The sequence below is a fragment of the Chiloscyllium plagiosum genome, chromosome 32, assembly GCF_004010195.1.
Source record: "Chiloscyllium plagiosum isolate BGI_BamShark_2017 chromosome 32, ASM401019v2, whole genome shotgun sequence".
Classification (NCBI taxonomy): Eukaryota; Metazoa; Chordata; class Chondrichthyes; order Orectolobiformes; family Hemiscylliidae; genus Chiloscyllium; species Chiloscyllium plagiosum.
This window is the reverse complement of record NC_057741.1, coordinates 28910859-28923121: the sequence shown is the minus strand read 5'-3', so window position 1 is coordinate 28923121 and position 12263 is coordinate 28910859.

Sequence of the window (12263 nt, the reverse complement as noted above, 5' to 3'; positions counted from 1 at the left end):
TCAGGTGGTGGTGTACCTGCTACCCTAGTCCTTCTACATGGAAATGGTCGTGGGTATGGAAAGTGCTGTCTAAGGATCTTTAGTGAATTTCTGTAGTACATTGTATCGGTAGTACACACTACTACTGAGGTCTGGTGGTGGAAAGAGTGGATGTTTGTGGATGTGGTGCCAATCAAGCAGGCTGCTTTGTCCTGGACGGTGTCAAGCTTCTTGAGTGTTACTGGAGCTGCACCCATCCAGGCACGTGTGGAATATTCCATCACACTCCTGACTTGTGCCTTATAGATAGTGGACAGGCTTTGGGTAGTCAGGAGGTGAGTTACCCACCACAGCATTCTGAGCCTCTGACCTGCCCTGTGTTTATGTAGTGGATCCAGTTGAGTTTCTGGTCATTGGTAAACCCCAGGATATTGATGATAATGGGGAATTCAGATATAGCAACAACATTAATGTCAATGGGTGTTGGTTAATTGTCACTTGTTGGAGATAGTCATCACCGGTTACTCTCATAACATATATTCTGTTTTCTCTTATATTGTCATACCTTCCGGGACTATGGGCTAAAAGCTGAAAAATGGAAGTACCGTAGTCAGATCTTTGTTGACCATGGTGAACATGATGGGTCAAATGTTGACAACGTGGAGGTTAAGGTGACATTTTGTGGAGGTTTACAAAATTGAGGTAGAGTAGACAAAAATGGGGTTCACGAGCGCTGATGACGTTAGGACAGAGGGACACAGATTGAAAATTTGGCCAAGAGATGACAGGTATGGGAAATAGCATTTTAGGAGAAAGTGAGGTCTGCAGATGCTGGAGATCAGAGCTGAAAATGTGTTGCTGGAAAAGCGCAGCAGGTCAGGCAGCATCCAGGGAACAGGAGAATCGACGTTTCGGGCATAAGCCCTTCTTCAGGAAATAGCATTTTAACTTAGTAAGTGATAATGATCTTTAATTCTCTGTCCATGGCTGAGTTGGGTCTGGGAGGGTTAGGGGTGGGTATTGGGGGGGGGGGGGGGGGTGTGGAGGGGGGGGGGGGGGGTGGAATGTGCAGATGAATGAACATTTAAAAAAGGAAGTTGAATACTCATGTGAGGGAAGTGAGCCAAGAGGATAGAGTAGGGGAATGGAACTGAGAACCAACATGGACTTGGTTAAAAATCACTCAAAACCACGTTATACTCCAGCAGGTTTGTAGCTTTCAGAGCACTGCTCCTTCATCAGGTGGTTGTGGAATAGGATCCTGCCCCAGAGCTACCTGATGAAGGAGCAGTGTCCGAAAGCTAGTGCTTCCAATTAAACCTGTTGGACTATAACCTGGTGTGTGATTTTAATTTTGTACACCCCAGTGCAACACTGGCACCTTCAAATCATAACATGGACTTGATGAGCCTAAATTCAGCACTGCTGCCTACACTGTTGATAACCCTCCCCACTAAAAGTACAGTGGGTGTACCTACACAAAATGGTCGACAGTAATTCAAGATGGCGGCTCACCATCACCTTCCCAAGGGCAATTGGAATGGGTGATAGATGCTGACACAGCCAGAAAAACCTACATCCCCTGAAAGAATATCGATTAACAAAAAAAAGACCAAAAGGAATTTCCATCCTCACTGCTTTGGGACTATGCCAAAGACATCAGCACTCACAAATACTGTGGGTGAGTATGGCCAAAAATAATCAGCACTATCCATCAACCAAATTCTTGTGTGAGCGCTACAGTGCCAATGATAAATGAGGAAAATATTGCAATAAAGTTTTGTAGCAGTAATCTTGTTTCGAGAATCTAATTTGAACAGGTCAGATCAAATGATTAGTCATGTCATGGTTCAATATGGGACACAACAAGTTGAAAAGAACCTCAAATAAAATTCAGGAAGGAATCTATTTCATGACGAATGTGGTTTTAATGAGGTTCATGTTTAGCACCAATTCTCAGGGAGGTTAAATATTGGAAACAGGGGCTGGATTTCTAGTTCCCCTTTTGCCTGTTGAGGCCCCATGTTGTGACAAAACCTTTTTGGGAATTTTCCCCCCTCACCCACCCCACTCCAACCAAACCAACCTCACTTACCCATTTCCTTCACCCATTTTGTTTTCAACAGTTGCTTTTACACACAGCAACAGCAATCTCAAAGCATGTATTAACACTATGGGGAAGGCACTGTAAATGTTTGGAGTGCCTTGGTTGAAGCATACTTGGCTTCTATATGACACAAGGGTTTTTGAATCCCTGGGAAAAGAAAAAGAACAAAATCTACAAGCATGTTACTGGAACTGTAAGAGATTATCGGGAAAGATTAAGCAGTCTGATAGCCTGCACTTGAATTCTTCACTTGGTTATCACAAGTCCGATATCCCTGCCCATGGCCTGCTGAAATGTTCCAAACTTGAGGTACAGCACATCACCTTTATATTAGATACTTGGCAACTTTCTGGATTCAGCACTGAGTTCAACAATTTCAGACCATAAACACTTGACCCCATTTTAACTGTTTCCTTTTCTTTGCTTAATTTGATTGGTTTGGAGTCATACAGCACAGAAACAGACCCTTTGGTCCGACCAATCCGTGCAAACCATAATCCCAAACTAAACTCGTCCCACCTGTCTGTACTCAGACCATATCCATCCAAACCTTTCTTATTCATGTACTTATCCAAATGTCTTTTAAATGTTGGAACTGTAGCCACTACTTCTTCTGCAAATGCATTCCACACATGAACTATTCTCTGGGTAGAAAAGTTACCCTTCAGTCTTGTCTTTTTAAAATATTTCTCCTCCTTAAAAATGTGCCCCCTAGTCTTGCAATTCCTCCAGCCCAGGGAAAAGGCACTTGCCACTCACCTTATCTATGCCCCTCATGATTTTATAACTCACCATAAGGTCACCCCTCAATTTCCTATGCTCCAGTGAAAAAACTCAGACGATCCAACCTCACCTTGTAACTTCAACCCTCCATTGTCCTTCCGGTCAGCAGCATATCCTTTTGATGCATCTTTTCCCATCACCACTCCCTTTGGGCGAGATAAGGCAAATCCAGTCCTTCTCTATTGTCTTCCACTCTTTTACAAACTTTCCTTTTGTGACTGTCCCAGCAACACTCCCTCAAAACCTATCCCATCTCTCACTTCTCCCTGTTCTGTTGAAAGACCACAGACTTGAAATGTTATCTCTGTTTCTCTCCATAGATGCTGCTGTACATTTTAGTTTTATTTTATTTTATGAGCAGTCTGGGGCTCTCATTAAAAACAAAGGTGTTTCACATTTGTTGGAGAGCCTATAAGATAATGGTTGCTCAACTTAGGAGTAATTTATTTACCAAAGAATGTGGAACTCACTGCTATATGGAGCACTTGAAACCAAATGTAATAAATGCCTTTAAGACCAGGTATTCATGAGGGAGGAAAGACAACATTTGGGAATGGAGGGAGCTGGTGTAAAGTACAAACACTATCATAGACTGACAAAGGATTCTGTACGTAATTCTGTGTTTAAGCTTGTAGGTAGATGCTTTTGTTACAATACCTTTGAGTGTGCCTCTTTATGTCTTTAGATTAGATTAGATTACTAACAGTGTGGAAACAGGCCCTTCAGCCCAACAAGTCCACACCGACTCTCCGAAGAGCAACCCACCCAGTCCCATTCCCCTACATTTACCCCTTCACCTAACACTACGGGCAATTTAGCATGGCCAATTCACCTAACCTGCACATTTTTGGACTGTGGGAGGAGAAAACCCATGCAGACACGGGGAGAATGTGCAAACTCCACACAGACAGTTGCCTGAGGCGGGAATTGAACCCACCGCGCCACCCTGTCTTCTTTGAACTTCTCTAAAGGGGTAATGATACGTGTCATGTGACTGAGACTTAGCTGCAATTTGTTCTGAGCAAACTGCCAACACAGATACATGGACAAATAACCTCGACTGCAGTGTAATTCTCCATCTGATTTAGTTTTCTTGGCATTATAGGCTAATATCTGTATTCCGCCAATATGTGCACGGGCAGCACTAGTTAAATCAGGAATGACACACAGAGATGGTTATCCTAATGAAAATTTAAATGGAAATATGCTGAAGATGGATCTTGAAGATTTAAAATGATGGGGCTGTGGCTATTTCCTTTAAGCTTTGCTCCATTGTAGAATTGTCTTTGGGAGTGTAGAGATTGGAATGAGGGCCAGGTGGATCTTGTTGAGTATGAGATCCTTGACTGGGGTTGTTGACCTCAGTCAATCAGGGAGCCCAGGCTGACAGGTATATCCAGATGATTCTGAGAGTCTTCTCATTCTAGGGTCTGGCTTTGAGCTGTCTGAGCAGAGCCCTTTTACTGAGCACACATAAATAAAGGGTGACTGGCTTCTGTGCAATTATTTTAGGGAAGAAAGATTGTTGCTGAATTATCTTGGAACCAAATGATCTTTGTAGTTTGTGAGGATGATTGCCTTGTGTTTTGTCATTGCCAGGGAGGGCTACTAGATACCTATTTCTGATAATCCCCTTCAATCCATTCCAGAGTTTACAGAAAATGACCAGTCTATTTTTCTCCCTTCAGCTTCTCAGATCTTTAATAAGTGAACCTGCATATTTAACCTTCTGTGTGATTAATGCCTTGATGTTTATCTACTAAATAAACACAAGAAGAAGGAAAACACAACAGCTTTCAGCGAAGATTTGCATTGTGTGAGTCTCTGCCCCTGAACTTGATCGGCTTGCATACGGAGCAAACACAGCAGCAATCACTCGAAACAAACACAAAAATTGCCGGAGAAGCTCAGCAGGTCTGGCAGAATTGAGGAGAGACAATCAGAGTTAATGTTTCGAGTAATTTCTCGAATTGATTTTAATAGCAAGAGGAAGCCATTAACTGGTGTAAAGGAGTTAAGAAAATGTACAAGGAAGCAAAGGCCACCCCTGTAGACTGTACTTAGTGACAGATTCTGGCCTATTATCCTTTCCTTTCAATCCCCTTTCAAACAAAAAGCACAGCTTGTTCAGTGGTTCAATTAATATACTTGAAAAGTTGTAAGAATTGTATGGATACAAAATGCTGAAGCCGGTACATAGCAATACTGTTATGTGGATGAGAAAGTATTTTAATGCACAAAGAGTTATGGTTTTCCGAACGTTTAAATCAATATTTCACATATCGATGTAAGCGTCAGTATTGATAATATTACCGAATAACATTTGAGGTGCCACTTTTAAAATGTTGTAAACAAAAGGTGATGTTGATAGCCAGAAACTGCGATCAGTCAGACAGAATTCGCATACAGTGGGACCAGATAGCTGTCCATGCTGTGCTCAATCGACTGGGAAGTTAAAGTGACCACACAGTAAAAACGTTTGAAGCTAAGATGGGTGGGGCAGCTGTGGTAGCACGACCTGGCCAGTTCAAGTCCACCTTACACCCACGAGAATAAATCAGTCGGAAAGTTAATGAGGCAGACTGTGAGAGGAGCTGCTCGTTCACAGTCGCTGATTTTACGAGCTGATATAGCAACAGAGATGCCAAAACATCTTGGTTAGGCCTCACTTGGAGAAGCTGCACACTGTCTTAGTTCCCATCCAATACAGATGGCATTGCAGCCCCAGAGAACGTAGAGAAAGCATTTACAAGAATGTTGCTGGTATTAAAAAAACGTGATTGTCAGGAAAGATTAAACAGGGTGGGTGTCTTACCTTGGAAAACAAAAGGAGAATGAGGGCAGATCCAATCATGGTATTTCAGATTCTGAAGGGGCTGGATAGTTTGGATGTGGAAAAACTGTTTCACACAAGTGAGGGATTCTACAGCAAGAAAATTCTGTCTGATGTTAGAGTGTAGTGTTTTACCCTTTCAGCATCAGGAAGAAGCAAGGATTGTCTTGTATTCCCCTCTGAAAATGCCTCACCATTTTCCTTTTGAATAAAACAGCAGCATATATTCATTCCAGTTAAATTATGTATATAAGCAGGTTATGTTACCCAACTTAGTTGTAACACGGTGTCAAGTGTTAATGGAGTTTTGATTTACCAGTCTATTAATAGTTGAATCTGCCTTGAGACAACCTGAGCTGTAAATGTGTTACAGTTCGCAGAGGGTTTTTACACAGAGGGAGATGTAAAAGTAACTGTGCTCGTTATGAAGCATATACCTAGATTGATATTCCCTTTTAGCTTCTATGAGATGTTAACGTCTTCTGTTATTCAGGATTTAGGGGGAGAATGGTATTCCAAGGTGTGTTTAAACGATGGATCTGCTTTACAGCACAGTGAGGAAAAGAAGAAATGTATTGAACCATAGCAGCAAATAAATCATTCTACTTAAACCTCATTTTCCATAAGACAAGCAGTTCATCATCTACCGCACATTCTATAACACTAGTGTAATATTAATTCAGATTCTAACAGATCAATTTGGCATGTGAACAGTTACTAATTGCCGCTATATGTATCTGCTTACATCATTCAAAGTGACCACATACCACAACCTGTTGTTCACCTCCCTCCTGTAAAACCCACGTAATTGCTTTAATTTCATTATCAATCAATAAGCATCATTTCCTCAGTCTCTCTTTGTTGGCAGGAACCAACCTTTACAAATCCAGAAGGGTCAACTTCTTTATGAGCCTTTAATGTGCTGGCTTCACTTCTGCCTCCCTCCCCCTTCCTTTGTACACCCTCAGGGCACTCAAGTGAACACTGACGATAATCACTTGTGATTGTAGATTAGCACAGCATTTGTCAGAAATGAAGGTACATCCGATTTTGGTTTGGCCCCACTCCATGTTAAATGAATATCCCAGAAGCGGGTTTCAGCTGCTCCCTCTTCCCAGTGAGAATTTGGCAAACTTCTTGTTCAAAACCTCTGCCAAGATGAAGAGGGAAGGACTTGATCTATTGGTGTATGAACATGCAAACACATGAATTAAGAGCCTGCTCCACCATTCAATAAGATCATGGTTAATCTGATTATGTCCTCCATTCCTGTTTCACCCTAATAACTTATTTTTTTAGTCAAGGATCTAACCACCTCTGTCTTCAAGGTATTCAATGAACATACTCCCATTGTTCATTAAGAAAGAAAGTTACAAAGACTCTCAACTTCTGTTAGAAAAATGTTCTTCCTTATCTCTGTGTTATACAGGAGACTCCTTTATTTTTAAACTGTCTCTCCCACTAGGGGCAACTTCCTTTCACACCCACCCTGGTATGACCCTTCAGGAACTTATGTCTTTCAATATCACCTCACATTCTTCTAGACTTCAACAGATACAGTCTGTTCAAACTTTTCTTGTGAGAAAACCCAGCCCCTTTACCAGGTGTCACTCAAGTGAACTTCCTTCAAACTGTGAGGTGATGCATTTTGGGAAATCTAATTCTAGAGCCAACTATATTGTAAACAGAAGAGCCTTGGGTAAAGTTGATGAGCAGAGAGATCTGGGAGTTCAGGTCCATTGTATCCTGAAGGTGGCTGCATAGGTGGATAGAGTGGTCAACAAGGCATATGGTATGCTTGCCTTCATCGGATGGGGCATTGAGTATAAGAGCTGGCAGGTCATGTTAAAATTATACAAGACTTTGGTTCAGCCAATTTAGAATACTGTGTACAGTTCTGGTCGCCACAATACCAAAAGGATGTGGACGCTTCAGAGAAGGTGCAGAGAAGGTTTACGAGGATGTTGTCTGGTATGGAAGGTGCTAGCTATGAAGGCAGGTTAATTAGGTTAGGATTGTTTTCATTAGAAAAATGGAATTTGAGGGGGGAACTGATTGAGGTCTACAAAATCATGAAGGGTATAGACAGGGGAGATAGAGATAGGCTTTTTCTCGGGGTAAGGGATTCAGTAACAAGAGGTCACATGTTCAAGGTGAGAGGTGAAAAGTTTAAGGGGGATACACGTGGCAAGTACTTCACACAGAGGGTGGTCAGTGCCTGGAATGTGTCGCCAGCAGAGGTAGTAGAGGCAGGCATGGTCGATTCACTTAAGGTGCGTCAGGACAGATGCATGAGTAGGTGGGAAGCAGAAGGATACAGATGCTTAGGAACTGGGCGATAGGTTTAGACAGTGGATTTGGATCAGCTCAGGCTTGGAGGGCCAAAGGGACTGTTCCTGGGTTGTTATTGTTCTTTGTTTGTTCTTTCTTTGTTTGTTTTGGATGTGTTTACATCCTTTTTTGTATAAGGAGAACAAAATGAAACCAGACAACTGTGGATGCTGGAGATCAGACAAAAGAAGCAGAAATTGCTGGAGAAACGCAGCAGGTCAGGTAGCCTCTGTGGAGAGAAAACAGAGTTAATGTGACTCTTTTGAAGAGGTAAATTGACTGTTCAGTGCATCAAGACATTCTGAAGAAGAGTCCCGGGACCCAGAACGTTAACTTTGCTTCAGCATTCTTTGATTTGATCCCAGATCTTCATAATTAGTCTCAACAAATGGTCTATACAACTGTTACAAAACTTTCCTTGCATCTATCTTTTTAATTTATAGGAAAGTCAGATTTAATCTGTAGAAAAACGCTTGCATTTAGAAAATGCCTTTCAAAACCTCAGAATCGTCATAATGCACTGAACAGCCAATTTACTATTGAAGTGGAGTCACTGTATAGGAATATTAGGAAATCTGGCAGTGAATTAGAATGAATCAAGCTTCCAATGTGTTGACAATTACACAATAAGTTTTTTTTGTAGTGATGTTGGTTGAAGGATGGATATTGGCCAGTGCACCAGGGAGAACACCATGGGAGGGCTATTTAAGATAGCTCATCAAGTTTAACCAAGGCTGCAATTGACAGATTTTTAAGCTGGAAGGGAGTTGAGGGTTATGGGAAAAAGACAGGAGAGGACGATCAGATCAGCTATGATCTCGTTTACATGACAGAACGGACTCAATGGGCTGAATGGCTCACTTCTGCTTCTATAGTCTTATAGTCTAACTGTTATGGTTTTTTTTTCTATATTGCCATATATTTTTTCTATCCACCTGAGACAACCTGGATTAAGTTCAAAAAAAGGTCGGATCCACTGATAGTTCACTCCGTAAGGGTTGCACTGGAGTCTCAGCCTGGATCACATGCTGAAGACTCTGGAGTGGGAATTGAACCTGCAATTGTCCCACTCAGGTGGCAGTGCCATCTAAAATGCCTTCTCTAAAACTGATCCAGTCTTGCTATGTAGATTTTAATGCAGACCAATGTGCAAATAAGCTTTGCTGCCATGTCAGTCCTTCCAGTATTTTTTAATTCTTTCGTGGGATGTGCCAAGAGTTGTCCTTAATTGTCCATGAGAAGGCAGTGGTAAGCTGTGGAGTCCTTGAGATCTGGGATCCACACAAGGCTGGTTAGAAGGGAGTTCCGGGATTCTGACCCAGTGATACTGCAGGATCAGCAATATAGTTCCCAGTCAGGATGTTGTGTGGCTCGGTGGGTAACTAGCAGGTGACGATGTTTCCATTCATCTGCTGCCCTTGTTCTTTCAAGGTAAAGTTTGTGAGATTTTTCTGCCTATTTTCCAGTGTAAAGCCTTGTTCAGTACAATGGCTCCATGAAATTTGGATCACATTATTGAATTCGCTGGGGAACACCAAGTGAGAGATGAAATAAGATAAACAAAGAGATGAAGATAAATAATAATAAAAAGTGACATGATCCTTGAGTTAATAAAAGACAGTATCTGTTTTGCTTTAAATGAATGCACTTTTGCTACAAAATTTATGAATTTGCAGCACAGCGCTGTCTTGCTGCAGTTTTTTCCTTTACTTGCCGCAGAATGCCTGTGTTACAAAACTTAATTCAAATCTTGACAATTTTTCCTATGATTTACAGTCTGCCAGTAACTTCTGGTACAATTCACAGGATGTTTCCAGGGCTTGTGACTGTACAACCGGTGGAGTTATTGCCAAAAAAAACAGTAATGAAGGGGCTGAGGCAGAGGCAGACAGCTCTTCTGTATAAACTTGTCTTACACTTGGGACACTCAATTACGGCATCGGAACTCCTTCAAGATTTCAGCAATTAACCTACCAAAAGCTATTAGTTTAACTGACGTGATGCTCTCATTCATTGTACAGGATTTTGTCCTGGAAAGTCTACATTCATAAATCACTGCAGTTCAGTTTTCTGCTGTGAGTCTTAGATATTAACAAGTGACGCAGATAATGTGGCAATTATGTTTGAATAAAAACTGACAGAACTGCGGATGCCGTGAATCAGAAACAAACACCGAAATTGCTGGAAAAGCTCAGCAAGTCTGGCAGTATCGGTGAAGAGAAATCAGAGTTAATGTTTCAAGTCAAGTGAGGAAGGGTCTCCAGATCTGAAATATTAGCTCTGATTTCTCTCCATAGATGCTGCCAGACCTGCTGAGCTCTTCCAGCAATTTCTGTGTTAGCGATTATATTTTTTTAAAGAATGAAAAGCCAGCAGTTAGTCACGTTAGAATAGAATGTTTATCTTTAGCAGGTGTGTGACAATGGGAAGCAATTATCATTTGTGCGAATACCATCCTGGATCTTCTCCTTTAATTGATGCAAATATTGTACTCACAAAAGAGGATTTGTCCTCAACATTGTCCTCTTATGCAGTATAAATTGTTGTTCCTTTCCATATTTGCTATTCTTGCCATGCTGTCCAGATGAAAAGTTTTGACAGCATGCCTCCTTCCTTCACCAATAATAATAGAGTAGCAGCTGAATGTCTTTGAGATGAGTTAACAGCTGCAGAGACGGCTGCGTTAATCCTTCCTTGTGGTTAACATTCCAGGGTTGGAAGGGAATTGAGCCTGGTGACTGCACACCCTGCATTTTCAGCGCACCAACATTGGACGGGGTTTGGCTGCAATGATTTCCAACGCCAGGCAGGACAGGCGTCTTTCCTGGATATTCCCAGCTGTGACCGCAGTAGTGACAATGATTTCTGTCCCATCCACATAGCTTCACGCCATTTAATAAACTCCTTCCTTCCTTTCCCTTTGACACGAAGAAGCTTTGTGACTGCTTGTAAAGCACGGTGACAAAATGGAGAACCATCCTGAGTCGCATTCATATGCTATTTATTCAGACTCACCCAGTGGACTGTGAGTAATTGGTTGATCTTACCGGAGTATGATAGATCAGTGAAAGGGCTACAGAACTGAAAGCAACAGATATATCGTTCCATATATGGCTGGAGAAAACTAAATTAGCAGAACAGGATTTTCTGATTATACCAGTACAAATGGACCTATTTTTAGTCAATCCTGTGAGACAGACAATGTGCAGTGCTCTGAATGGTGATTTTGTTTGTCTAGACTACACAAGTGCTGACGTAAGTTGAGAAGGGCAGTGCTTTTCCATTGTTGATAGATATTAGAAAGTTTGAAACATCCAAACACTTTGACCCTTGAAGATTCTTAGAGTGTTCAGTCCACCTACTCTGGGTGGAATGTAAATCTGTGAGGGGTGAAGATCATTACCTCAACTTCGATCAGCCACCTCTTCTCTCTCCAATCCATAGATTATCAAATTGTCTGTAAATGTATTCCGTATTATATTAAGTAGAACTTCATTCTAAATTGATGTTGCTGTTCAATGATCTAGAATACATATAATTACTTTATACACAAACACTATCAGATGACAAATCATAATTGGACTACAGTCAATTCTAATTAACATGAAATATCTCTCATTTGGTGAATTTTACGATTGAAAATCAGGCCCTGCAGCACAAACATGAAATCTGATGGTCGGTCATCAACTACCACCCAGTCTCTGATGAAATGGAAGTTGGGTGGGTTGGTTCTGGAATCAACGAGGTAAAAACAATAACTGCAGATGCTGGAAACCAGATTCTGGATCAGTGGTGCTGGAAGAGCACAGCAATTCAGGCAGCATCCAACGAGCAGCGAAATCGACTTTTCGGGCAAAAGCCCTTTATCAGGAATAAAGGCAGAGAGCCTGAAGCGTGGAGAGATAAGCTAGGGGAGGGTGGGGGTGGGGATAGAGTAGCATAGAGTACAATGGGTGAGTGGGGGAGGAGATGAAGGTGATAGGTCAGGGAGGAGAGGGTGGAGTGGATAGGTGGAAAAGGAGCTAGGCAGGTCGGACAGGTCCGGACAAGTCAAGGGGACAGTGCTGAGCTGGAAGTTTAAAACTAGGATGAGGTGGGAGAAGGGGAAATGAGGAAGCTGTTGAAGTCCACATTGATGCCCTGGGATTGAAGTGTTCCGAGGTGGAAGATGAGGCGTTCTTCCTCCAGGCTTCTGGTGGTGAGGGAGCGGCAGTGAAGGAGGCCCAGGAC